This window comes from Dama dama, chromosome 28 (assembly GCF_033118175.1).
Source record: "Dama dama isolate Ldn47 chromosome 28, ASM3311817v1, whole genome shotgun sequence".
In the NCBI taxonomy this organism is placed as follows: Eukaryota; Metazoa; Chordata; class Mammalia; order Artiodactyla; family Cervidae; genus Dama; species Dama dama.
In genome coordinates this window covers 42,563,156-42,589,602 of record NC_083708.1, presented here as the reverse complement: position 1 = coordinate 42,589,602, position 26,447 = coordinate 42,563,156, and the positions used below count along the sequence as shown (strand labels likewise).

General features: G+C 45.0%; 1 long non-coding RNA gene and 1 pseudogene across 2 annotated transcripts; both read left to right on the top strand.

Moving 5' to 3' along the window:
- The first annotated feature begins 8,165 nt into the window (after positions 1 to 8,165).
- Positions 8,166 to 26,425, top strand: LOC133048130 (uncharacterized). Of its 2 annotated transcripts, none has more exons than XR_009690962.1 (3): positions 8,166 to 8,818; positions 9,615 to 9,758; positions 26,309 to 26,425. It is a non-coding gene; the product is annotated as an uncharacterized LOC133048130 (long non-coding RNA). The 2 variants fall into 2 exon arrangements; XR_009690961.1 differs by lacking the exon at positions 26,309 to 26,425 and adding an exon at positions 14,237 to 15,322.
- On the top strand, positions 15,466 to 17,711 carry LOC133048001 (small ribosomal subunit protein eS1-like; annotated as a pseudogene).
- Positions 26,426 to 26,447: the final 22 nt, after the last annotated feature.

The window sequence follows — 26,447 nt, the reverse complement described above, 5'->3', positions numbered from 1 at the left end:
AGGACGAAGAGACCGGTGGCAGGTGGGCAAAGGGGAGGAACAAAGCTTGGATGGTTTGAGCACTGGCAAGCCCAGGAGTTGTCTTAAAGGGGCTGGGGGGAACACAGATGACTGAGGAGGGGGAAGAGAAGTGGCGGGAAGGGGAGCAGGCTCATGCGGAGGGGAGGGAGACTCCACTCCAAGTTTCACAAAACGCCTTTCCCAAGTCGGCACAGTTGCGCTTACAAGACAATGCACTCCCAGCAGAGTCTTCACTGAGATTTTGAAGATGTGGGCCTCGCTGAATGGAAGGGAAGCTCACTTGCCTCCAAAGCTTGGTTTTGCTTAAAATCTTCTGTCAGTTGGTACAGCCCCTGAAAACGCATCGGAGTTTTTACTCTAGCCTCTGCCAAGTGGTGAAGCCAAGGGCGCACACCCCCACCCCCACCCCCGTCTCACTCTAGAGGTAGCCATTAGGCTTTGATGTGTAATTTGAGGCAAGCGATCTTCTGCCGCCCCTTTCTTTTTTCACTGAAAACCACCGTACCGCCACAAAGCTCAAGTTCAGAGGGGGGAGGATGACTCCTCAGCAGCGCCATCTTAGAACCCAGGGGAAAAGAGACTGTCGCTTAAACCTCAGCCCATTGAATCAGATCAGCCTTTGCTGTGATGTTTCAACTGTAACATTTCAAACTTGCTCGCGGCAGCTGTTAGGTATTCCTTGCTGAGACCTTGAATTTGGAGGGCACATAAGATCACCAGCAGAGGAGGACAATGGTGTTTCATTATTCATGGAAACATGCTGCTCGTGTGCTTCGGTTTGAGCTTTTGATGAACAGAAAACGCTCTGAACTTATTTTCCTTTTTGTGAAATCCTGACACAGCATTTCTGGTTTCAAAGGAAGCTGTATAAAAAAGACCAACAGAAAACCCCACAAAATGGGACCACCTTAAAATCAACTTTACTGGCTAAATGGGATTAAACTAGAGTTGTGTTTTAAAAAAGAATAAACCAGGAAAAAAAAAAAAAAAAAAAAACCCCAAGTCTTTGCTGCATGGTGCCCACTTCTATCTAAACAGCTCTGAAGTCCAGATGCACACTGTCACTGGAGCATCTCTGGAGAGAGCGTGGGAAGTTAAAAGTCAGTGTTTTTGATTAATTAATAATCATCCTCAGCTGTGTTGGCAAATGATAAAAACAAATTGTCTGCCTTTAAAGTAAGGGTGGAAGATGTGCGCTTACCCAGAACCGAGGGGGAAGGAGGAAGAGCCCTGTTGGCCTAGTTGGCCCTTGGCTGGTCTGGTGGTGGCTGAACAAAAACGATGCTGTGTGGTCACGAAAACAGTCACAGCTCGGGTGGTCAGTCAGGGAGGTGAGTGAAGGAAGCCAGTGTCTCAGGGCTACCCAGTTGTCTTCTACAACAACCCAACTGAGCATTTGCAGGAATAACTATTTCTCCATGTTTGTCATTGTGGGGTTCCAGTCAGCCGGCTCCAGCTGACTCTGTGTGTGTGTGTGTGTGTGTGTGTGTGTGTGTGTGGTGGGTAGATGTGTGGGTGAGGGTGGGGGTGTGTATGTACTGGGATGAGATGAAGTTTCATTGGTAATTAGAGATGCAAAGACCCCTCTCCTTTTAAATTTGCCACCTACAAGTTAAACAATGACCCCACGTCATTTTTTCTCAAAGGCTCTGTGGCTGCAGCTGGGTGCCATCTTCCTCCCTTTTAAGCCTGTAGTTCTTCAGCCATGCTTCTCTTACAGGACTTAACATTTGCCTCTTGGTTAACACAGTCATCTTTCCTCAAATGTCGTGATGCTTGCCTTTGGGGCAGCACCTGGGACAGATTATTGGCTACAGGAGACATACAACACATCTTAAATACTGGAATGAGTGGAGGAAGGTGGGACTGATGGATGGACCCACGGGATGCTATGTTTATTTTGTGGCTCCACTGGTGGAATTTCTATCTTCTCCCATGACTAGGACATTCTCTCCTTCCGCTGTCCCAACTGCCAGAGTCATGACGCAGGCTCTGATTAACTTTTACCTCTTCTCCCATGGTCTGCAAACAATCCTCATTTCGTACCCGCCTCTACTTTAATCCATCCTACATACTCAGTTAGCATTGATATCCCACCCAAGCCTTTAAACTTTTTATGGCCCCCAATTTCTCACCAAGTCACCCAAACACACTACTCCCAACGATTCAAGAGCCTTCACACACTGTGGATCCAGAATACTGTTTCATTTCTAACTCACATGACCCCTGATGTGTCAAATGTCCCACACGCTATTTCTTTAAAAATTCACTCCATTTCCTACTTTCATCCCTAAAGTAAAAACCCCACTCAGCTTTCAGGGTTCAGCTCTGATGTCACTTCCTCTAAGAAGTTTTTGATTTCACATACTGGATATAACTTCCCTTGTCTTGATCTACTTTGTATTAGACTCTTTATGTGATTGTTCAGGTACTAGATTAGAAGCCCCCGAGGGCAGAAAGGCCAAGTTCATCTTTCTCTTGTAGCTGGCAGCAGAGTGCTGGAAACCAAGAATCCCTCTTGTTGCTGAATTATATTCAGAGAGAACCAGGTGGCCAAGCTCTTGTGCTGGGAGTCTGCAATCTAAGACGGACAGTCAATAAAGTGTGGCTGCAGCTGCTGGCCTGAGAGGCGGGTGCCAGGATAAATGTGGAGAATCCACAGTTTCAACACAATTCTGTATTCACTTATATTGGTTTTCTACAGCATCACAAAAATCACTACCAATTTACCTGCTTGGAACAATACCCATTTATGAGTTCACAGTTAAGTTCTATAAATCAGAAGGCTTAGCACAGCATGCCTGGGCTCTGGGCACAGGGTGACACCATGCTGAAATCAAGGTGTTGACTCTGCTGAGCTCTTGCCTGGAGGTTCTGGGGAAACAGAGCACTTTTAGCGCTTTCTTGTTGGTGCTAGAATTTGGTCACAGGACTGAGGTCCCTATTATGATTAAGTCAGGGCCACTGGGATAATAATCTCCCTTAAGGTCAGTGAAAGTGAAAGTTGCTCAGTCTTGTCTGACTCTTCGCGACCCCATGGACTATACAGTCCATGGAATTCTCCAGGCCAGAATACTGGAGTGGGTAGGCTTTCCCTTCTCCAGGGGATCTTCCCAACCCAGGTATTGAACCCAGGTCTCCTGCACTGCAGGCAGATTCTTTACCAGCTAAGCCACAGGGAAGCTGCCCTTAAGGTCAACTGTGCTATAAAACATAACCTAATCACGTGAGTAAAATCCAATATATACAAATGGTGTGCACACAAGAGGGGAGACAGGAAATCCTTGGGTAATTTTAGAATCTGGCCTATCACATTACCTTAAATATAAATTTGAGCTACTAGTGAGAGTTGGGGCCAAATAAAGTTTGGAGGCAAACGGCAGCTGGAGAGACCCCAGTGTATCTTCTGGGGGTACAAGAGGACATCACAGAGAAGGGGACACAGGAGCTCTCGAAGAGCTGGGAGGGGCCTCGAACTCCTGAAAGAGCCTTGAAGATGCGGGAAGAGGAGGGCTTTCCAGGCAGAGAAGGAGACCAGGAAGAGGGTGCAGGGAGTGGGCCAGGGAACCAGAGACCAGTGTGGGCGGCCAAAGCCATCAGGCAAGGAAACAGGCTGGGAAGCCCAGGGCAGGGCTGCATTTCTGAGCCCCTCTGTGTGCATACGCTGCTGGCACAGCCAAGGCCAAGGGCACAGGGACCACCTGGTGCATGTGCTGGAGTGAGTGAGGAGGCCAACTGGGACGAGCGTGTCAGACGCCATGTGGAGCTAGACACCCCACAAGATGGCCCAGGGGAGGAGGGAAGGGCGGCTAGGGAAGGCAGGGCCTCTGGCTGTTGAGCAAACCTCAGGAGAACTGACGGCGTTAGGACAGGAATCACAGAATGAGGGTTGCAAAGAACTCTTGCTATGGATAAAGCAGGAAACGTCTTGAGACCACAGGAGCAGAGCCAAATGCTGGCCCAGGAGGCACAGAGTCTGTGTCCTGGGCCCAGTCTTCGGCTGACTCACCCCGTGGCAGTGGGTGTCTCACTTGCTCTTTCAACACCTTTGTTTCCTGATCTATAAAGTGCAGACTAACAACAGCCCTGTGCTGTTCAGTCTAATTAGTGCACAGAGATCACTTTCCTGGCACGGGCCACCAAGAATGTGCCTTTCCCACTCCAGGGCTCTGCATTCAGCCTCTTCTCACGAACTGAGTGGACAGTTCTGTGCTGGGGGAAGCACAGCACAGGTTCAGCTTGGCTGGGTGCATCCACCCCTGGGTCAGGATGCTTCAGGCCACCTCCAGGCTGGGCCCTGAGCCCAGGGTGTTATTGTTGTGTAGTCTCTAAATCGTGTCTGACTCTTGTGACCCCATGGACTGTATCCCGCTAGGCTCCTCTGGCCATGGGATTTCACAGGCAAGAATACTGGCGTGGGCTGCCATCTCCTTCTCAGGGGATCTTCCCGACCCGGGGGTTGAAGCCATGTCTCCTGCACAGGCAGGCGGATTCTTTGCCACAGAGCCATCAGGGAAGCCAGAGGAGATTCACATCCAAATCCGGTTTAAGTCAGATGACAAGTCTTGCTTAGGAGACTTGCTTTAAAATGGACCATCATCTCCTGTTAGAATCCATTTTAGAGGCATTCTCCCCGTCTAGAGATCCCAGAGCGGAGAAGTCTGTGTAAGTCTCATTTAAACCACCATTCACTTTCAAACTGTCATTCTCTGTCAGGTGAAGCCCAAATGTCACTGTTGAAAATTCTGTCCACCTGTGAGGCTACCAAAAAGTCTTCGAAAGAAGTCAAGCACCCCGTATGACCCACAGACGTACTCCAGATGGTAGGAGAGGTGGCAGGGGGCATCCATGGGCAAAGTCCATTCCTACAGTGGGTGCAGATCAAGTCTTAAAACACTCAAGGCAACAGCAGGCAGTCATTGACATGTCCTAGAATTTTCTGGCCCCCAAAAAAGCACTTTGAAAGAGCTAGGCTGCCTTTTCAAGGACTTTGGAAAGCAGGCAGAAGCATGAACTAAGGAGAAACCTGAAGTGAAAGGGTTCGTCCATAGCGGCCACTTCCTAGGAGAAACCAGGACAAACCCCAGCAGAGGAGCGAGGCCTCAGGAGCTGAGGCTGCCTGACTGTGCACCCATCGTCAAGAGCAGGCAAAGCCACGGGGTGGGGAGGACAGGGGGCACTCCTGCCTGCTGGGTGCATCAGGGGCTCCTTCAGTCCAGGGCAGGGAGATCCTCCTGTGATACACACGTCATGTGATCTGAAGGTCTCCAGCACTGACAGATGTCCCCTCAGGACTGGATCTTCTTCATGTGGGGCCCCGGCCAAGCCAGGCAGCTGGGCAAGTCGGGTTCCAACACGTGACTGCTCGCTGGGTCGCACCCCCTGCCCCCACTCCTAGGACAGACCCAGGCCTGCAGGTTATCCTCAGAAACAGGGCTTGGTCTGGATCAGGTGCAGAATTATCTGGAGTTTTCAGGTAGATAGATCTGTTTTGATCCAGTCTCCTGCAGAGTCTTGAGGAATCTTTGGTGACAACCACAGCTTAGCAGGGATCTTCCTCTAGTCTCTGTCCAACCTGGAAGTTTTGGCATTTTTCTAAAACTGCACAATGTCCGGCCATATCTTCAACTTCAAGTGGCTTTGTTTGCCATAATTCTTGGTGCCTAATTTAGTTTCTGAACACACTACGTTTAACACACTGAACTCCATCCTGTCTCTGCTCTGTGAATAGCAGGAAGGAAATGGCAACCCACTCCACTACTCTTGCCTGGAAAATCCCATGCACAGAGGAGCCTGGTAGGCTACAGTCCATGGGGTCACAAAGAGTCGGACACGACTGAACAACTTCACTCACAGCCCTTTAAGAAAGGTCCTTCTACAGCTTCTGGTTTATTGTCTTGCTTGCTTGACTTGCTTGACTCAAGGACTGGTTTGTAGGAAAGAATATTCCCAGTAACTCCACCACTAGGGGCTGAGGGACTTTGGAGAAGTTACTGTGTGGTTTTGGACCTCACTTTCCTCATCTAGATAGTGAGGAAACTGGACTGTATCAGATCTAAGGTGCAGTGGGGCCCTAACACTTCGTCATCTGTGATCTAACCATCCTGGGCTTCCCTGGGGTGGCTTCAGTTATTCATTCAACTCATTTTCATTCAATGAATATCATGTGACAACTTCTATGCTAGACCTGTTTTTTTGTGGGGGCTGTTTCAGACTGAAGGGTAAATTTGGTTTCTATCATTCCATACTGGTCAGAAGCAGAAGTCTCAGCAAATGTGTTTTTTTGTTTTTTTTTTTTGCCACACCATTCGGCATGATGGATCCTAGTTCCTTAACCAGGGATCAAACCCTTGCCTCCCTACAGTGGAAGCACAGAGTCTTAACTGCTGGACTGCTAAGCAAGTCCCCCAGCAAACATTTTTTAATCATATAATCCAATCCCCCTAGCCAAAAGTAGAACCTGCATCCCCATCAGATTTATATTTGTAAATGTTACACACATGTACTTGGGAATATGTATAGCAAATATTAGTCATATTATTACTAGTAGTAAGAACAAAGCTTAATTCCTTTCCTCATTTCTACATTAAAACATAGATTAAACAGAAGTTAAAATATTTCCTTCTTGCCATTCAGGGCATTATCTGTGTACGCTACAGGTCCAGAGCAGAAGGTCTCAGAAGTCCAGCTCTGTAGACTTTCAAGACTGATTGAAACAGATATCCAAGATACTTGGTATGGGTAACATTATATATTTAGTTCTAAAATAAGAGTCAGAAATAGGAGATTGACAATCTGTGGCTGATATTAACTGAGGTTCTATAAAAATAGTTATTTAAAAATAAAGCTATATTATCCAGCAAAGCCACTCCTGTACATATATCTGGAGAAAACTACAATTAAAAAAGATATATGCACCCCAATATTCATAGCAGCACTATTCACAATAGCCAAGACACAGAAACAACCCTACTGTCTATTAATACATGATGGGTTTAACAAGATGCAGTGCGTGTGTGTGTGTGTGTGTGTGTGTGTGTGTGTGTGTACACACACATATATATATATATGATGGCATACCACTCAGCCATAAAAACAAATGAAATTTTGCCACTTGCAGCAACATGGATGGACCTAGAGTTTATCATACTAAGTGAAGTAAGTCAGAAAAAGAAAGACAAATACCATATGATGTCACTTATATGTGGAATCTAAAATATGACACAAATGAACTTATGTGCAGAAACAGACTCACAGACATAAGACAACAAACTCACTGTTACAAAGGGGAAAGGAGGAGGAGGGATAAATTAGGAGTCTGGGATTAGTAGATACAAACGACTCTATATAAAATAGATAAACCACAAGGACCTACTGTAAGCACAGGGAACTATATTCAGTATCCTATAATAAACCATAATGGAAGAGAAAAAAATTAAGAGTTCAAAAAATTGCATTCCTTGGTCCTGTTTGGCAAAACTCCTATTATCTTTTCCCTTTCCCTTGGCCAGGCCTTATTTAAATGTCAAATGGGTCCCATAAATATTAAAAGCATTCTCAGCACCATACCATGCAATGTGGGTGAACATGAACGATCTCTGAATACAAATGTCCCTCTTGAGTTTAGCTGTATCGCTTTCCTGCCTGTGTCATGGGTGAGATGCATGGGCGGGCTTTAACCCCTGGCACCAGGATTCAGCCCACATTGCCTGAGACTTGAGACCTGACTCACTCCTTTCTTCAACCAGCCCGTTCAGCCCGGCTTTCGTGCCTGGCTCCCACGGCAGCAGCAGAGAGGCAGCACAGGCAGGTCAGGCTGGAGAAAGGTGCTGCAGAGGCCGAGGCAGCTGTGGAGGCTGGGGTGTTAGTCACTTTCACTCGGGCCCTGCTGCGCCGGCTGCTGCAGGCTCCCCCTGTGCTGCCGGCAGAGGGTCCATGCAGAAAACCAGCAGGAAATAGAATGGTCAGCAGAGAGCGTAAGAAAGAAACCTATCCTTTCTCAGACAGGAGCTTTTATTTCCACCCTGGTCCACAGCTTCAAAGGGCAGCTGCCTCACAGGGAGAGTGTTTGCATGTTTGAAGTAAGAAGACCGTTTCTTGGTCTCTGAAACCAAGTTCGAGAAGGCCCAGTTCCCAGCAGCCGTGGCGCCCCTCTCCCCGCTCCGCTCCGCGGTCCAGCTCACTTCAGCTATGCTGGTCGACCCTCTGGGAAGGGAGACGTGGCCAAGAAACAGCAGACCTGGCCTCCACTTGGATAATTCTGCAAACCTTTGTATGAGGACAGATTGCACAAGGCTGCATGGGTGAGGTGGAAGGAAGAAAAAGGGAAGAGTGTTTTCTGCTTATGACTGGGACCCTGTTATTCATTGGCTTGAGTGTTTCAGCTGAGTTCTGTGGATTAGGAGCCGAGTCATGTCAGCACTAGAAACCTCCCGGGTCTCAGTCATATGTGCTACCCCACCTCTTCCCCGCAGCCCAGACCATTCCTTTCAGAGAACCCTCCCTGTTTCGCACTTTCACAGAGCGAAGCTGTTCTGAGTCTTGGGGTCACACCCAGCTCACACGTCCCAACAGAAGCTGAGGAAAGTTCTGGGGTCCTTCTCTGTGGCCTCCATCTTCAGCCCTGCCCTGCTTCCGGAGGTGGGCAGGAAAGAGGCCTCCCGGCGGGAGCTGCCCCGTGTCCGGCCGTTGTGGAGCGTCTGTCCTGCTGCTTTGGCTCAGCAGCTGGCTGTTGGGCATCCAGAGAGCCAACGAGGCTGTGTGATGTGGGAGACAGCGAGGGCCATGTTCCCACACTGTAAGTCATGATGACACTGGTAAAGCAGGCTGGTGGGCGGGGGAAAGTGAAAGAAAAAGAATAGGGGGAACAGAAACCAAAGTGAGGCACACAGAAGGATTAAGCAAGAGAAAAGGCCAAGGCACAGAGGCCGGGAAGCGGGACAGGCCTGGAAGAGAATCGGGAGAGTGTGGGTGGGAGCAGAGAGACTGGACCAAGGAAAACACAATGAGACACGAAGGGAAGATGTGGTCATTTGTTTGAGGAAATGGCAGGTGATCTGCTAACACGTATACCAACAGAGGGGGTTGGAGGCCTGGTCCAAGGATGCCCCTGTGTGTATCACCTTCAAAGCCCCAAATATAGGACAGATCAGCCCTGGCAATGCAGTCTACGTCTCTGCTTGCTCAAGGCCTACCTCCTGCCAGGCAGAAAGGGCCTGTGAGACACTCAGGAGAAAGGAAAGAGGATGTAAGCTGAGGGAAAGGATGGGGGAGATCCATCTGTGGTAGATCCACAGAGATGCAGTCACAGCCCTTCCGTGAGTTCATCCCCAGGCAGACCTGCCCCCAGGCTTGCGGGCGATGCAAAGAAAGAGAAGCAATGGCTTTCAGCCTCAAGAAATTCAGTCTGAGAGAAGGAACAAGACGTACATATGCAAAGCAATGAACAGCAGCATTATTATTGGGATGGGAGCTCAGATGAACACAGTAAAGAATATTGGTTGAAAGGAACAAAGAATAAGATAATCAAAGAAATGAACTACAGAAAGGTTTTCTTGACAGTGTTCCCAACGTGGAAACTTTTTTCAATGCAGGAATTAAGTGAAATGATGTTGGCTGAACTGGATGGAACATTTTAAACCGGGCCAAGGAGGTGACCTGGGCTTGACTACAGCACAGCACAGGCGCCGAGTCAGAGCAAAGAGCAGGAGGCACAGCTGCTCGATCCGGTCTTCCAGGTGAGCTGGGTCCACCCGGCCTGATGGTCAACTCGACAGTCGACATTTCAGAACACTGGTGCCCCAGGAGTCATGCTGTTGCTCAGTCACCAAGTCATGTCAGATTCTTTGCAACCCCATGGACTGGAGCCTGCCCCAGCTCCTCTGTCCATGGCGTTCTGCCGGCAAGAATACTGGAGTGGGTGGCCACTTCCTTCTCCAGGGGATCTTCCTGGATCAGGGACCAAACCCGTGTCTCTTGTGTCTCCTGCGTTGGCAGGCAGATTCTTTACCATTGAGCTGCCAGGGAAGCCCATCCTAGGAGTCATATTTAGCATTAAAAGACATTAAGGAAAGATTGTTGAGATGACCCCAGAGGAAGCCATCTTTCCAGCATGGAAGCAAGACGTGCCCTAGTCTGAGACAGATGTTGCAAGACAACTTGAGATCAAGCGTATAATTGAGACTGGGGGGAGACCCAGTAGGTGGGTTGTACATGTGTGAGTTAAAGACGCAAGGGCATTTAATTTGTGACTGAGAAAAAAGGATAGTGAAGGTAGTGATAATTACAACGAACATTTACTGAGTGCAAACTACGTGTGAGGTGCTGATCTAAACACTATACATGCATGAAGTTTACATGATCCTCACTACCACCAATGAGGGGTTTTTAACTATTATTATTATTTACATTTTATATGTGAGGAAACTCATACACAGAGAGATCAAGCAATTACACAACAGAGGTTAGCCCAGGACTCTAAATTCCACAGTCTTCTCTCTCTGCAGCCATGGAAAATTCAGTGTCTCTGTTTCCTCATCTGTAAGCATCTGCTATCTAACCTGCTTGTAGAGACATCGTAGATGATGAAGCCTCAATCAGGACACTGGCTGTGGTGTCACTCTGAGACTGCGAGCATTATTAGGAAGGCCATGCTTTTTCCAAGAATGCTAAATGCATGCTCACTTTCTCATGTTAATACCACAAAGCCTTGAAGAAGTTTATAGAGACTCGTCAAATAAAAAAAACCTCCTCTGTGTTCACAATGGACAATAATGCCAAGTGAATCCTGTCTAAAGAGGTGAAAGGTCTCTTTCTGATACCCCTTTACCATTCTTACAATGCTTGGGGGCTGTGACTCTTTTTTTTTTAATTAATTTTTATTCAAGTATGGTTGCCTTACAGTGTTATGTTAGTCTTCACTGTACAGCAAAAGTGAATCAGCAATATGTATACATACATCCCCTCTTTTTTGGATTTCCTTCCCCTTTAGGTCACCACAGAGCACTGAGCAGGGTTTCCTGAGTAAGGTCTCCTTAGTCGTCTGTTTTACACATAGGATCAATAGGGGATGGGACTCCTGTTTCTTATGAAAAATTTCACACTGAGAGGAACAGCCAGGCTTTTGTCCTGGGCAAGAGTGTCTCCCACAAGGCCCAACCAGTGGACCACGCCATCTTAGAAATCAGGTTTTGAGTCTGAGAGGCAGCAGATAGAGAAGCAGATAGCAAATACATCTGTTTTTACAAGAGCCTGTTGTTCTCTGTACTAACTGCTATAAAAACGACTTGAAACTAGCCACATATTAGTTTTGGTTCTCGTGACTAAATCAAGGAATGGCATGATGGTGCTGTGTCATTAGAAATGAAACCAGTTCTTAAACAAGAGAATAGGGCCGACATTTTAATAACCTGAACGATTTCATAGAAAAATCAGAGCTGAAACTTCTACACCCCAGCTCTGAACACCTGCTGCTTAAGTTTGGTTCTGAACCAGTGAAACTTCTTTCTTGCGATGAAGACACGAGATGGGCCCTGACTTGCCCAACACTTGACGGTCAGGGAAGCCTTCCTTCCATCTGCTATTCTGCTAGGCTCAAACGTGGGCTCGATCTTGGCTTCTACAGGAAGGACTGTATTTGGCACTTTGAGAAAATACAAAAAGTACCTCATAGTTTATTTTTTCAAATATGTGACCTTATATATTTTGATATATATGTATATATGTGTGTGTTTGTGTGTGTGTATATTTAGCTATGTGAATTTTACCTTCCCTGAGGTATTGTCATCCACATCTTCTCAGATAAAAAACTGCGACTTGAAGAAGTTAAGTCACTCACCAAGAGGCAGGCAGAACTGGGGTTCTGAACACAAGTTTTCTTATCTATATCTGCATCACCTCCAATTGGGCCTTTATCACAATAATGACGCTGATGTAGTAATCATATACAGGTTGCCCCCCTAGTGTCCTTTCCCCCTTTTCCTGCCACGGCACTCACACTTTGCCTCGAGGGAACCACTCTCCTCACTGTCTCTCTGACTCTTAACAGCTGGATTGACCCAGCTCCCAGGGGTAGCCAGAGTACCCATCACCTGGGGATGGTGACTGGCTCAGAGGTGGGCATACAGCCTGAATCAGGCCAGCGGAATCTGAGGAAACGTTTCCCAGGGCTTCTGGGAACAAGTTTCCTCAGCCCTCTGTGGGTTTACCAGAGGGGACAATCCCCCTTCTCCTGGACGGTGCGTTAGGGAATACAAAGTTCAGAACTCCCTCAGCCATTTGTGTCACCAAGAGAAGGGCCAGCCTGAGGATGAAGCCAACACACAGAAGAAGCAGGGCTACACACAAGACTGGCAGGGGGCTGGTATCGTGAGGAGGATGTCATCCTGGACTGCATGCTCAAGTTTTTAGGCTATAAGCTAACGCAATCCCTTTGTTTGCTTAAGCCAGTTTGAGTTTCTTATTCTGTCATATGAAAATTCTTAACCAATGCAAACACCACTGGCATCATTCCCAGTAACATTTGATGGTTGCTTTGGTTTCTCAGTCAAGAGCATGAAACCCGTTTGACCAAAAGGACCAATCCTTCAAAATTCATCAGCATCTCTGGAGCATGCCCATCTCTGGTGCCCGACTTGCCAGAGAGGACTCACGTGTTTCTGTTCCTGGGGTCTGGTTCCTTCTGTTTTCTGCTCCCTGTTGGCTCAGACTAGGCCCGTCCTCTTCCCAGTCCCTCCACAGTGATGGGAGGTGGCTGCCCTCTGCCGAGGAAGCCAGCAGCCAAGTGGGCAGCCAGCTACAGACCTCAGGCATTGGCACTGTCAAGAAAAAGGAATGTCAAGAAAGGATTCTGCCACAATGTACTTTTAATATAACATAAAGTCAGGTGGGAGAAGGGTCTTTGGCAAATAGCTAAACGCACAGTTACCACCACCCCCCAGCCACGACCCAAGTTCCCTGTCAGAATGTTAAAACCCAAGCAATTCTGGCACCCCTCTGAAGATCTTTATTTGTTAGTGATTGATGTTCCCAGAGCGTCAGAGCATCCAAGATTATAAAGTCTCGTGGGACTGACAATCTGTGATAAGAACTGGTTTTTGTGATTCTACAACAATCTGTTTCTCTTGAAAAATTCTGTTATTTCCACTTCTGGTCACTATGACTAAGCACAGGGGTAGAAACACAGTCTAAACAGTTAAAGACTCTTGTAACTGCCCGACGCAGTCCAACAGCAGAGGAAGTAAGCATACGTGAGCACCGGCAGGTGCAACGTGTGAGGGAGGGCGCTTACCCTCCCCAGTCCGTGTCCCCCAGACCCAATCTGTCAGCAAAACCTTCCATTTCCCAAACATGTCTTGACTCAACCATTTCTCTCCATCTTTACTACAACCATGTAATTTACCCATTCAACACATATACACCACAGGGCTACTGTGTTCCAGGCACTGTTCTAGTGGCTGGGAGAGCAAGACTGACTCTTCTTGCTGTTTTCTCTCTGGACAACCCTTCTCACTCACTGGCCCCGGTTTCCTCATTTGCTCTCTCCTTCCATTCTCCACAAAACAGGAGCCTAGAAGTTTTTCTTAAATATCCACACTTCCTTGTTTGAAACCCTCCAAAAACTCCCCACTGCTTCTTCATTAAAATACCAAGGCCTCCTCAGCCCTGCTGGTGGGCTGCGTGCCTCCCTATGTTTTCGGCCTCTTCTCACATGCTAGGTTCATTCCCCACAGGCACACCTACTTCCTTTCAGATCCTCAAGTATGTTATGGCTTTTTCTCTTTTCAGAGCTTTCATCTGCCTTTATTTCCTCCTAAAACAGTGGCTTCCAAACTTTCTTCTGACAATCATCCCCAGTAAGAAATATTCTATTTTATTAACTAGTGAACACATCAACCTACACATAAAGGGAAGATGAGTTCCACATGATAATACTTCTAGTATGTTCTGTTCCTTTTTTTAAAAAATCTAGCTGTGCCCCACTAACCCGCAGTTTGAAAACACTCCTCCCTCTGCTCTTTGAATGGCTGAATAGTTCTTATCCTTCAGCTTTTCACCTGGATGTTAGCTGCTCACAGGAGCCTTCTCCAGCAACCTGATGTACCCCAGGCCCCTGACACAGATTATTTTTCATCTGAGTCTCCTGTCCCTTCCTTTCAAAGCATGTATCAAAGTTATGTATTTCTCAGCTGAGATTTGCTCACTGTCTGTCTTGCAGGCCACACCACTAACAGTTGAAGGCGTGGACCTGTCTGCGCCGTTCCCCACTGTATATTCCACATCTGGGTCAATGATCAGCACGATGGAATATACATCCATATTCCTTGAATGGCTGACTGAGTGGGTGTGTAAGTGATGCTGAGGTCTGGATTGAAAAACAGGCCTCCCCAGTGGAAGGAACCAGGGCTCCTTGGAGAAACGATGGATTCTAGGGCTGGGACAGGAAATCCACAGGAGTGCCAGAAAGTATAGAAACACTCAAAAAAACAAAAGGATGGGGTATGTTGAAGGGATATAGGAGTCAACCTAAAAAGAACACCCAATGGCCAAAATTGAAACAATCTGAGCCTAATTATCAGATGAAAAACCAAATCTTTAAATATACGTGAGAGTCCATACTGATATAAGTGGTTGACTAAATAAGTAAGTTCTTTCTTACAGAAGAACTTAAATGATTAATATAAATACTACCCTCCAGGAGATGGAGTCTAATTCTCCCCACTCCCTTCCTCCGTGAGGGGTGGAGATACTGCCCTTAGTGACTTGCTTCCAAACAACAGAGCAGGTAAAAGGAGAACAGGGTCACTTTCAGTGGGGAAACCTGGCAAACAGTACTTTGGCCTGGTGTTCAAGATTGATTTCACCGTCCTGTCACGTGGGAGGCACATCCCCACCGATACAATGTGAGGAGGGCACTTCTGCTCTGCTGGCTTCCTCCAATAGCCCACAGCCCTGGTGTAACTGTGAAAAATGCATCAGACAGACCCAACCAGCAGGGCATTCTACACAGCACCTAACTAAACTAAAACTCTTCAGATCTGTCAAAACTCCATGACAAACATGACAAGAGGCCATCAGACCAGAGGAGTTAAGGAGACATGACAACCACCCGCGGTGCGGCATCCTAGGTGAGACCCTGCGACAGAAAAAGGAAATCATTGCAGAAGCTAGGGAAATCTGAATCAAATATGGACTTAATAAGAAGGTATCAATATTGGTTCCTTAACTGTAACAAGCATACCACTGTGATGTCAGATGCTGACAGTAGGAGCAGGCTGAAGGGTATGTGGGAACTCTGTACATTATCTTTACAACTTTTCTGTGAATAAAAAACTGTTCTAAAATTAAAAAGCTTAATTAAAAAAAAAAAAAAAGTTCAGCCTTCATGCCAAGAGCCAGGCCTTCATTTAGTTGATTTTATGGAGGGTCCACAAAGTACTTCTAACCATGTTAGGCACAAAGACGACATGTAGACACACTGGAGATGAAGAGATGCTTATACATAAGGCAAGGCATCCAGGGTGATAAAACCACAAGCAGAGCATGCAGTTTTGCAGGCTGACTAGAGAGGGGAGGCGTGTGTATGTGGGGCGGGGTGGGGGGGGGGGGCGGCGGCAGAGTAGGGCTGGTAATGAAAGCAATGATGAGAATGAGGACGGAAGACAAGGACCGGTTGGCTTTGGAGAGGTGAAGTTGGCTCTTCCCTACTGAAGGCAGGAACCTTGTCTGTCTACCCGTCACTATACTCCTATGGTCAGAACGGTGCCTAGAACACAGTAAATGCTCAAAAATGTGTATTGCGTAGATGAGAGCCTGGACAAACAGATGAAGTCCTACTGAAACCTCACTTGTGCTCCAGAACCACTACTGTCATGGGAGGTCTGGCAGGCGTCCACTGGATGTGCATTTTTGGACATGGTGATGATTGTGTTTGCATTCTCAGAGGTCTTCCATGAAGCATGCAGATGTTAGCATTGGTTTGGAATGGCTCTAATGTTCACCCACAGGCATGGAAGTGCCTTGGAACATTTCTTGATGGTATTAACAGATAGGTCTGTTGATACCCAATGCTTCCCAGGTGGCTCAATGATAATAGAATCCACCTGCCAAACAGGAGACGTGGGTTGGGAAGATCCCCTGGAGAAGGAAATGTCAACCCATTCCAGTATCCTTGCCTGGAAAATCCCATGGACAGAGGAGTCCATGGGGTTGAGAAAGAGTTGGACATGACTGAAGAATAGCTGCTGACACCTAGGAGTGAATGGCATCTCCTCTTTGCTCTAGCATCTTGTTAAACCCAGAAGGGGCTCTGAGCATTGTAAGAATGGAGAGAGTTAGCAAATGGCTTCAAACTTCAATAGTCTCTATAAATATAAGGAAACACTTTAGAGGGATGTTGAATTTCCCTGTAGGCATCTATTGACATTCCTCCTTAAAGGTCCTAAATACTCAATGTATTATATTTACTTGCATATAACATTTTTTTATGAAGAAAAATTTAAATTGTGGGAAAATGATGGAAAAATCATACCTAATTATAAAGCTATTAAGAATAGGGCAGACTATATGTATTAATATGAAACAGTCTCCAAAACACACAAAGTAAAGCTGCTCTCTGAAACAAACATAAGACTTCAGTTAACAGGCGGGAGTTCTGGGAAGACAGCACCGGAGGGATGGGAGAGATTTTCACCAAGTGTATACTTTTGGAATATTCTGAATTTTGCACATGTACAAAGTATCATGAATGAAAAAAACTTTAAAAAGTGATTCCAGAGGAAGAAACTTTTGAATTTTGTCTGCAGGTTATAATAATCTCCTTTTTTTGATTAAAAAAAAAATAACCTCCTTTTTTGTTCTATCCTGATTATCTTGGAACCTCTGCTTTCTACAGGATCTGACTCATGTCAGGTGATAGTCCTGGCTTTTCACATCCTCTCAAATAAGCTTTTACATGAAGTGACAAAGGTATATAGATGAGATTGAAAGAGGAAGACATTCATCATAGTTTATAAATTCAAAATTAGGAATTAATTTAAATACTAAGTTGTATAGTTATTTTGTAAACAGCATACTGAAAACTACAATATAAGTAGTTTGGGCTTTTGGCTCTCTGGGCAGCACCGTGGTGGTCAGCAAAAACAAGCACCTTACAAAAATGGCAAAAAGGGAGCCAAGAACAAAGTGTTTGACTCACTTTCCAAGAAAGATTTGTATGCTGTGAAAGCACTGGCTATACGTCAATGTAAGAAATACTGGGAAAACACTAGTCACAAGAACTCAAGGAACCAAAATCACATCTGATGACTTTACAGGTCATGTTTTTGAACTGAGCCTTGCTGATCTGCAGAATGATGAAACTGAATTTAGAAAATTCAAGCTAATTACTGAAGACGTTGAGGGCAAAAACTGCCTGACTAATTTCCATGGTATGGGTCTCACCCATGACCAAACATACTTCATCATAAAAAAAATGGCAGATCATGGCTGAAGGTCATGTGCACGTCAAGACTACCTATGGTTATTTCCTTCATCTACTCTGCGTGGGTTTTACTACAGAATGTAACAGTCAGATTCAGAAGACCTCTATGCCCAGCCAAATCTGCCAAATCTGGAAGAAGATAATGGAAACCATGACCCAAGAGGTGAAGACAAATGACTTGAAAGAAGTGGTCAATAAACTGATTCCATAAAGTATTGGAAAAGACATATAAAAGGCTTGCTAACCTACTTATCTGCTCTATGATGTCTTTGTTAGAAAAGTAAATATACTGAAGAAGCCCAAGTTTGAACTGGGAAACCTCATGGAGCATCATGGTGAAGGTAGTAGTTCTGGAACCTGCTGGGGATGAGACAAGTTGTAAAGCTGAATGAGTCATGGATATGAGCCAGCAGTCCAAGAATCTGTTTAGAATTCAGACTTTGAGTGATGAAAAATAAAAGATCTTATTTGTGGGGGGGGGGGGGGGGGGGGCGGGGCGGGAAAGCACATTACTTTGTTAAATGTTAACATTTAAAAAGTATCTCTAGGCCATTAATAATGAATCACACTAATACCCTAAAAACATTTGAAGAAAAGACTTGAGAAGTCCCTTTGAATCAATAAACAATAGATCCCTCAAAAATAACTGATCAATAATTCACCTCAGATAAGTACTTTCATCAAGAGCACATTCTGCGTTTAAGCAATTTTCTGTTTTCTTACATTCCAAAACAATACGGTTTCAAATTCTGAAGTCAACTCGTTTCTGAGTACGGAGGACACTGATGTTTGTGGTACACATGAGCATTCAGAGTTCTTTAAAACTAGAACACATTTGTGAGAAGATTTATTTCAATCTTATTTCAGCTAATTTCAGAAGAGAGTTCAGTATTTCTCAAACATAAATTTCATTACAAGGTTAAGCCAATGTAAACTATTTACATTCAGCTGCCATTACATGAAGGCTACCCTGGTAGCTAAGATGTTAAAGAATCCATCTGCAATGTGGGAGACCTGGGTTCACTTCCTGGGTTGGGAAGATCCCCTGGAGGAGGGCATGGCCACCCACCCCAGGACTCTTGCCTGGAGGATTCCATGGACAGAGGAGCCTGGCGGGCCACAATCCATGGGGTCACAAAGAGGAGGACACGACTGACTGACTAAGCACAGCACACAGCACAGCCATTACATTAAAAAAAAGGCCTCCTGGAAGCAAGGGTGGAAGGTCCAAGTCAGCAGCAAGCACATCCGCAGTGTGTTTGCTGGAAATGCAGACTCTCAGGCTCTGTCCCATCTCCTCTTCACAAGACACATCTAAATGGGCAGTGATTCCCATACTTCTTACAGGTGGACAAGCTGCCGGGCTAAGAAACCTTAATTATGTTCAATTCAGGTTATACTCTTGAGTGAATACTGGATATAATCCTTAATAATGAGGACAATGTGACTATTTTTTTGAGACCAGAGAGTAACACTTATCAGAAATTACTGTAATTAATACTCACTATTCCTACCCTCCTCCTCCTACCTGTGAAACATTCTTTCTTTTCTGAGTCCATCCCCTCCACCTGCTCCAAGACCATCTACCACTCCTTCCCCAGGATGACCACACTTTCTCCACTGATTTCTCCCCTTTCACCAATGAACACACTGAAGTCTCCCTCAGACGTAATGCACACACACATTTTCTCTCCACCATGCTAACAGCTCAGCTACAATTTTTTTTCCCCTTCCCATCACTGAAGTTCTCAAGAGTAGTCTACAAGCAACCTGACAGCTATCAGACCCAAATTAGCTCTCTTGGAGGTGTCAAGTGTTTAACTGCCAAATCCGAAGGCCTGGTCCCTGTTACTCCTCTAGATTTCTCTGCAATTTATGAATTCTTTCTCCAGCACTACCACCTCTGGCATCTGCTCTTCTTCCTCTTTTTGCTGCCCACGCCCTGGAGGCATTCCCCTCAGCTCAGCCCAGGGGCTTCTCTTCTCCTTCCACTCTATATACCTTTGCTGTATTCTTCCTTTCCTCTACCCGCTCCTGCTTCAAAGGTCACCTCCATGCAGAAAACTTCCCAGACACTATCGTCAGCTCTGGTCTCTCCTCAGAACTCCAACAGCCTTGTATGGTTTTCATTCATTTAATATTATATGTATATGTACACAGCCTCTGATATACTGCTGCACTATGCTAGGCATCAGTGGACCAAGAAGACCCATCCCTGCCCTCATGGCACTTATGGCCTGTCAGGTAACACAGATGTGGAGCCATGAATACAAGTGTGATAAACACTGAGGTAATGTGAAGAATGATTATTCAGGGGGAGGAATAACCAAATCTAGCTGGGAAGTAGAATTTCCAGTTAAAATGTAAGATGTCCAGTTAAAGTTGAATTTCAGTGAAACAAATAAAATATTTTAGTATAAGTATGCCCCATAAATAACATGGGATATACTTATACTAAAAAATTATTTCTTATTTACCTGATATTCAGCTTTAACTGGACATCTTATATTTTAATTCACTACATCTAGCAACCCTACCAGGAAGGGACTGACTGGAGAGTCAGGAGAGGAAAGTCCTGAGGAACTGGGAGAAAGGATGAGTAGGAATTAGCAAAGAGGGTGGTGGGCGAGGACACCCCAGGGAGAAGGGATAGTTGCAGTAAGTGTTTATAGTGACAGAGAGTTTCATGCTTTTGAGAACCTGAAAGAGGTGCAGCACAGTTGGATCATGAAGAAAAGGAAGAGAAAAAAGCTTGAAAAGCCTGTATATGGTTAGGATTTTGCAGTCCCCTAAAGATAACAGGAAGTCATTTCAAGATCTCAAGCAGAGGAGAAAATGGACCTAAAATGCTTCTGTACCAATGTCAACGTCAGGGGGAGGGGGTATCCCCACAATACCAATAAGCACTTTTCTGGATACCAGCAGAGTGCCCTATAGTTTAACTCAATTCTGACCGCATCTGCCCAGAGGCGGCATCATCTTCCACAGCTTCAGGGTTTAGTTCCACAAGACTGCTTCCCTCCCCGCCGCCACACTTCAGACACCAACTCCAAGCCCAGGTTGCTGCCTGGTTTCTGGCCAACTAGCAATACATCAGGGGGTCTCAAGACTCACTCTTCTTTTAATTCACTGCAACAGCTCACAAAATTCAAAAGAGTAACATTTTTGTTTTCTACATTACCACTTTATTATAAACCAAGGAACAGTCAAATAAAAGAGATACACAGGGCGAGGTATGTGGGAAGGGGTACCATTCTCCCCAAATGTCCATGAATGCACCCACCAGGAAGCTTTCAGAAGCTTTTGGTTTTTTATGAAGCCTTCATTAACTACACATAATTGATTAAGTCACTGACCAATGGTGACTGATTCAATCTCCAGCCTCTCTTCTCCTCCCTGGAGGTCAAGGCCAGGTAAGATTGAGAGTTTCAAACCTCTAATCACATGACTGGTTCTCCCGGCAACCAACCCCCCATCCTTAGATGTGGTTCAAACGTCAACCATAACATGAGGAAAGACATCTTGATTGTGCTCATCACTAGGAAATTCTCAGTTTTAGGAGCTCTGGGCTGGAAAGAGGACAAAGACCAAGTATATACTTCTTATTATAAATCACAGTATCACAGGACCTGAGCTGAAGCTTTAAATGATCTTTCTGGCTGCCAGATGGAGAAAGGAATTGCAGAGGCTGGAGTGGATGCAGGAACTTTATTTCTGAGGTTACTGTGATAGTCAAAGAGCTGTTAGTAACTCAGTCATTGCAGCCTTTCTCTCACTGGTCTTTAGACTAAGACTGTACTAAACCTCTACAAGACGGTTGACCTGAGTCGTCATCTCAGAAGGATGCTTTACACATACCATCTAACTGCTAATGCTACCTAATGGTTCTTAGTGCACACCAAATAAACTCTCATCTCCTTAGCCAGGTGCTCGGGGCTCTCTATAATCTCGCCAGAATAGATCTTTTCTATCTTATCTTTCCTTCTCCCCTGCAAGTGATTAAGTCCTGGGCTTTTTATTCATATGGCTCTATTTGGCTGTAACTCACTTCCCTTCCCTTCCTTCATTCCCCAGTTGCTTGAAGATAGAATTTCCCTTTCTTCAAGTTCCAGCTCAAAAGCCTTCAATGAGGCTTTTCCTAACTTACTCAGAAGCTGTAGAAACTTACACATTCAATAAATATTTAATAAGGCCCTGTCATCTGTCAAAGGTATGGCTCTGACATAAAGTTGGTTCCAGTTGATACTTTCACAGGTTATCAGTATCACTGGTAACTTTCTCGGTTACACTCAAATGTTAGTATCATTATGGTACATCAGAGACACCAGGATAAGCTAACAATTCGTATTACATGATACTTAATTTCAAAAACCATGACAAAAGGAGCTATAGAAATATGGGCACTAAGATGACCAACCTCTTAAGGGAGGCGTGGTTGAGATGGCCTAGTCAGAGAAAGGCCGGTAGTCAGGGCGTGGAATTTTTCCCTAGGCCTGCATGCAATAGATCAAATACAGGTTATAGAGGTATGACCTGCTAGAGGTATGAGGATGAACAGAAGAATGTCCCTGCCCTCATGGAACTTACATTCTGTTGTGCAACCAAAAGTAAGCCAAGGCACCTGCAGGAAGTGGGTGAGAGTGTGGACTTGGCCCATTCTGCCTGGGTTTAAATCCTGGCTCAACCACCCACCTCATGATGCTAGTAGAGAAACTTAATTGTCTGGTGCCTCAGTTTCCCTGCAGGGATAGTATCAGTAACTATCTCATATAGCTCTAAAATGAAATGAGTTAACACTTGGAAAGCACTTAGAATAGGGCCTGGGACACTGTAATAAATACTCAATAACTGTTAGCTATATAGCCATGTACAGCAGGGAATCCCCAGACAGAGAATGATCTTGGCGTATTTAAAGGAAATGGTGGGGAAGATCAGTGCAGAAATAAAAAAGTAGTGGAGGCAGAGAGTGATGAGGCCAGAAGTAGGACCAGATTAAGCAGAACTTGGTGAATTTAGACCTATTTTGATGGGCTAAAAAGACATTGGAATATTTTGATCAAAGGACTGTCATGATGTCACGTGCTTTAAGGAGAGACTACAGGCAAGGCTACAGTTAAGTAGTCCAGTGAGACAATGGTTGCTTAGACCTAGGCAGAAACAGTGGAAGTGGTAAAATATATATACATACATATATATACATATATATATATATTCTGGGCATATTTTAAGGTAGAATCATTATGACTTGTTGATAGACTTAGGGATGTGAAGAAAGGAATTAAAGATTACTAGGTTAGGAGTCTAGGCTTTGGGGCTGGGGAGCATTTACTAAGATGGGAAAGAGTGAGTACAGGTATGAGCAGAAAATCAAGAGTTTTACTTTGAATAAACTTTGAACTATTAGACATCTAAGATAGTTGACAAGTAGGTGGTTGGGTGTAAGTCTGGTACTCAGGAAAAGTCAAGACTGGAGAAAAACACATGATGTTAAAAGCTATAAGATGAGCTCACACAGAGTGTAGCTGGAGGAGAGGACATCAAAGCCTGAGCCCTGGAGCAATGCAACATTTAGGAGTGAAGAAAAGAATCATGAAAGAAAACCAAGAAAGGGGCTGAGGGAGGAGAGAAACCAGGAGGGTGTGGTGTCCAGTGAAGAAAGTGTTTCAAGAATGAAGGTGTGATCAACTGTCAAATGCTTCTGAGAGGTCAAGCAAGATACCATCTAGTTCACTCAAAGAAAATCATTTTCTCAGCTCCATTTCCCCACAGTGGTTGGTTTGTACTTTTCTCATTGTAATATCCAACTGTCAGTTACTCTTGTCTTCTCTCCTCTTACAGAGCTTTCTTAAGGTCAGAGACCATGTCTTCTTCCCCTCAAAACACCCACTATCCTCCTTGCTCAATGTTTGAATAAATGAATCATGTAGGATTCTATAAAATCTGGGAGAATATGCCTAGCACACAGTCAGCAATCAGAGTTGGCTCTACTAAGATATCCTAAATGCTCTATGACTACGGGTTTTGTTCTGCCTAGAAAATGAAGAGGTCTGTCATGCATCCAAGTTGATCTATAGCCAACTACAGAAGGAAAAGAGGGCACCAGAGGATGAGATGGCTGGATGGCATCACCGATGAAATGGACATGAACTTGGGCAAACTTTGGGAGATGGTGAGGGACAGAGAGGCCTGGCGTGCTGCGGTCCATAGGGTCACAAAGAGTTGGACACGACTGGGCAACTGAACAACACAAAGATCACAATCTATCTGGCATTTCTACTTTTTTACTTGAATGTTTCATGCATGGTACTATCTAAAAGGAACTTAACATTTACCTGATTTGCTTAAATATATTCCTCCCCAACCCATGCCCCAACCTGGCTAGACTTCATCTAAAGCTGGCACCAGCTGATACCTTCGCAGTATCAGCGTCATCAGTAACTTTGTCTGTCACATGTGAATGTCCAATCATTACGGTACATCAGAGACATCAGGATACGCTGACACTGTGTGTGTGTGCGCGCTTAGTTGCTCAGTCATATCCGACTCTTTGCGATCCCATGAGCTGTAGCCCGCCAGGCTCCTCTGTTCATGGGGATTCTCCAGGCAAGAATACTAGAGAGGGTTGCCATGCCCTCTTCTAGGGGATCTTCCCAACCCAGGGATCGAACCCAGGCCTCCCGTACTGCAAGCAGATTCTTTACTATCTGAGCCACCAGGGATTACATGATAATTAACTTCAAAACCATGACAGAAGGAGCTAGGAATGAATGAATGTTTAAGGAAGGCATGGTTGAGATGGTCTACCCAGAAAAAGGCCAGTAATCAGGGCATGATATTTTTCTTTAGGCCTGCACACAACAGATCGGATACAGGTCACAAGTTACTGAGTTACTGTCTCTGTAAAAGAAAGCTAAAATCCAACAGTTGTGAGTAAGAAGAATATCAATACCCAAATTACAGATTTAAGCTTTCAGCAATGTAACTTACTTGGAAAATGTGCACTAGACAACACACAAAAACACTCACCACATCCCAAACAGGTAAGGTCACCCCCTAGAGATGGGAAATGCTTGCCACAGGTGCCAGAGCCACAGAGAACCACGCACCCACGAAGCTGGCCTCTCCACCTCCAGCTCTAGTGATTATCTTCCTAGAATGCCACATTTCAGCCCCATGGCTCTTCTGGCTACCTTCACGGGGGCTCCCAGAGAGCAGTTATTCACCCCTGATTCCTGCTTACCCTCATACCTAAGTGTTTACCATTTGCCTAGTTTTTATATTTGGATGGAAATCTTGTAAAGGGAGCTTATGGTTCCCAGCCCTTTCACTAAATCTTACTCTGAATGTGCTGTCAAAATATGGCACTGTTGAGCACCCAGACTGTCCGCCCAGTATTACCATGACAAATTCTAACCTATTGTATTTCTTGCACATAGCTTGGCATATATTACTCATTACACACTTGGTGAATAAATTTCAAGGAGGAAGCTGACAAAAATGGAACACAGCTAGAGGATGGAATGAACAAGCTCAAGATATTTTGCTTGCAGTCAGAAGCTAAGAGCAATTTTCAAACAGAGTGTCAGAAGAGCAGGGATAAGCCTTATGCTCTAAACTCTAGGTGATTAGAATCTAACAATTTAACGTAGTCTTTTCCAAACTAGAGTTCAATGTAATGTGGTACTAGGGGGAAGGGCTTCCCTGGTGGCTCAGCGGCAAAGAATCTACTTGCTAATGCAGCAGATGTGGGTTCAATCCCTGGGTTGGGAGCATTCCCTGGAGTAGGAAATGACAACCCACTCCACTCTTCTGGCCTGGGAAATCCCATGGACAGAGAACCCTGGCAGGCTACAGTCCATGGGGTTGCAAAGAGTTGAACATGACTTAGCTATTAAACAACAACAAAACTAGGGGGGAAAATCCCTATAATCAAGAAAATTTTGGAAATGCTGGATCAAATAGGTCTCTTAACTTTAGAATTTCTCAAAGCTTAATGTATTAGTATGCTTTGGGCTCCAAAGGGGAGGTATACTACACAGCCTTTTCCAAACTTTTATTCAACAAGTATGTAGTACAGTCCACTAAGTCCCAGGCACAGTAGTATGTCCTAGAATACAATCCTGAGCCAAACAGATCCACTCTCTGCTCTCACAGAGTCTATGCTCAGCGTGAGACTGTTTGTTACCCTACACAAATATTGACTGTAGAGCACAGTAAACGTTATGAAGGAAGAGTTCATCAGTATTTTCTAGTACGTGAAGAAGACACCTCTTCTACTTGAGCACCAAATATTTCTCTTAAAGCTCTTCCATAAACATGGTTCTAAGAGTCTAGCTCAGTGTGAAGAACCCTGCTCACAGATCTAACACATTTCCCTTGCTAAAAATGTATTACATTTTCAGAAGTAAGGTCTACAGGCAAAAGCAAGACACAAACCACTCATTTATGAAAAGGCCAGAATTAATAAATACCTCCAGATGCTTGATGAGAATAGCTCCAACTTTAGGGGCTGCTTAAATTAGAGTGATGTTGAAACAGAAGATCTGTGCTGCGGTCTACACTACGGCTAAAATGAATGTGGACTGACGCAAGGATCTGATCCACAGTGGTTCCTACTGAAAGTAGCCAATTTGAGTAAGCAAGTCTTCACCAGTACAGCAAACCTGCACCCACTGTACTTTATACTGATTTCTAAACAACAAGGGCCTTTCTATTTTTACAGCTGGTATTTTTAACAGAAAAATAGAACACCAATTTTAAAGTATCATTAAATAATCCTGTTAATTTTTTTCCTTTCTTTATACATAGCGGCAAAGCACTAACCATGTGCAAGACAGTCCACTAACAATCATGAAGAGCAAAGAGGAGAAAGCCTGGTTGTGCTTTATTTACTCTCCTGATGTGGGGGTGGAGAAGTTACAGAGGGAAAGCCAAATTCATCACTTTC